This window comes from Magnolia sinica, chromosome 3 (assembly GCF_029962835.1).
Source record: "Magnolia sinica isolate HGM2019 chromosome 3, MsV1, whole genome shotgun sequence".
NCBI lineage: Eukaryota > Viridiplantae > Streptophyta > Magnoliopsida > Magnoliales > Magnoliaceae > Magnolia > Magnolia sinica.
The window spans coordinates 100,716,376-100,719,373 of NC_080575.1; positions in this window are offsets into that span (position 1 = coordinate 100,716,376).

A 2,998-nucleotide genomic window follows, 5' to 3' on the forward strand; every position below is an offset into this window, starting at 1 on the left:
TCCATTTTGCGAGATTATTTCAGGTAATGGGCCCAAAAATGAGGTAGATCTAAATCTCAAGTGGAACACACGAGAAAATTCAGTGAGGATTGAATGGCTGTAATTGAAAACTTCTTGGGGGCATAGAAGTTTTGGATCAAGCTGATATTTGTTTTTTTTCCCTCTTCATATAGGTTTGTGTGGCCTTATGAACATGTTGGATGGTAAATAAACATCATGGTGGGCTCTAAGAAGGTTTCAACATTGGGTGTCATTGTCCCCATGCTTTTTGCATAATGGTCCACTTGAGCTTTAGAGTTGCCTCATTTTTTAGCTTGTACCATAAAATAATATAAAATAATGGATGGACAGTATGAATATAACACATCCATCATAGTGGAGCCCACCAAACTTGGTGATGTCAACACACCATGGATGTCGTTGGTGCGTGGCCACCACACGATCCACTTCCAAGATTGCTTTAACAAAACTAACTACTTAGAATCATAAACAATCCATGATCGTCCCTAATGAATTTAGGGATGATGTTTTTTATGTGAATTTTACATCATAGTCCATGGAATGTGCCCTGAACCGAATGAACGGTCCAAATCAAATGGGTTGGACTCTCTAATTGTTCCAATATAATTAGGAGCATTATAACTAATATTAGTTCTATATATAAGAGCATTGGAGCATCTCTATCGTTTAGTTATCCAAGCATTTATCAAAAATTTTAGGAATTTTTTCAAATATGCTTTCATATTTTTTATTCATCTTCGTCATCATAGCTCCTCCTACAAAGTTTTATAACAATTTTATTATTTTAAATATAAATATTTAAATGTGGCAAAAAATATGGGAAAAGGGATCTCATGATCATCTGCCCTTGTCATGTCATATCCAACCATTATAGGTCTATAGAAATACTCAAAGGGGACATTATATATCCATCCATGTTGATAATATTGTAGACAATGAAAACCAAAGGTAGTCTCGTGGGACCCATCACATTCAATTATTTGGTGCTAACTGTTCATGATTATAAAGTTTTAAGTCGTGATTTATGACTCTCTTAAAAGATTCCATTGAAGCAATAGACATGGCTAGCATGTGTGGCACTATAGGTTGATGTGGTCAAGTGCTATGATGATAAGAACCATCTATTTTCTGCATACTTATGGTTTACTGGCTCCATTTAATGTAAAAAGTGTGTGGATATAAAAAACATCGCAATCTTCTTATCAAAAATAGCTTTTGAATCTATAAAGAAAGAAATATCTAAAAGTGAGAAATAAAATTGATATTATTTATAAAAAAATAATGTATCTTATTTATATAAGCTAAATAAACCCTAGACCTTATTTTGATTTTATATACATATATATATATATGAAGCATTTAATCACGTCAGAGTTGGTAAACAATCTTTAGATGATTAAAACAAATAACAAATAGGGTCCTTGCTCTTGGTCCGGTGGTAGACTCCTGGGAGTTTCAACACCTGATCAAGGGTTCGAGCACTCATAGGTGGTGAAAACCCACTACGGTGTGAGTGTGTGGTGGTGTGTGTGCGTGTGTAAAATAAATAAAATTTAAAATAAAAAACAAATAACAAATACTAAACCAAGTTAGACTCTTAAAGTTCAAAAATAGTAAAACAAACCTTATTAAAAATAATAAATTTTAAGTTAAAATTTTAATTTAACTTTTAAATTTATTGAATCTTTACTGCAGGCTTGATTGTTAAATTTGAAGTCTGAAGCCCGAATCTAAAATTTGAATATGAAATATGAAACCCTCTTTGGTAACTATCTTAAAGAAGTGATTGGAAATTAAGTACTGAATATGAAATAATCCATTTGCTAAACAAACGTGTGAAATGCTTGAAATATGTTGATTTGACACATTTGCCCTCGTTTGAAATGTTGAAATAACATAAAAATATGTTTTACATTATTTTTTATTAAATAAAAATAAAATCTTACCTTAATATTCTTTTTCAAAATCGTTATGTTGAAGTAATTAATAGAAAATTAAAATGCCATACATTTGTCCATAAAAATAAAAATACTGTAATGTGTTATATCCACACCAACCATCCATTACGCAATATCATTTTAGGGCATGACCTCAAAAATGAAGGTGATCCAAAGCTTACATGTACCCCACTACATAAAATAGTAAGACAATGGCACTCAGCATTGAAGCCTTCTTAGGGCCACCATGATGCTTATTTTCCATCCAATTTGTTCACTGGGTTACATAAACTTGGATGAACTAAAAACAAAAATATCAGTATCATCCAGTACTTCTGTAGACCGCAAGAAGTTTTCAATGGCAAGCGTACAATTCCCATTGCTTCATTGGTGTGGTCCATTTTTTTCTTTAGATCTGCCTTATATGTGTGTGTGTGTATATATATATATATATCTCATTTCATAAAACGATCGTGCAAGATGGATGAACAGTGTTGATATAACACATATATCATAGTGGGGCCTACATAACTTTACCAGGTCAACCTATAACACAATCTTCTGTGGAGCTTTGGATCTGCCTTCTTTTTGGGCTATTATCCTAGAATACTATGAAAATGGATGGACAGTGGATATAAGAAATACATCATCGTGAAACCTGTATAAATTTCAAACGTTAAGAAATTCCATTGCTTGCTTTGTGGTGCAGCAAATTCCAGTGAGAAGAGAATAGAAAACTTTGAGATGTGGCGCTTCCGTGGCCCATCATAATGTATCAGATCTACATCATTCATCCATTTTTTCCATGTCATTTTAGCGCACAAGATAAAAAATAAGGCAGAACTAAGGCTCAAGTGGGCCACACTACATGAGATATTGACAATTGGGCTCATACAGTTGAAAACTTCTTGGAGCCACATAAGGCTCTAATCAAGCTGTTATTTGGGTTTTCCCTTCATTTAGGTCTATGTGACCTAAACAATAGGTTATATGCTAAATAAACATTACAGTGGGCCTTAATAAAATTTAATGGTGGGCGT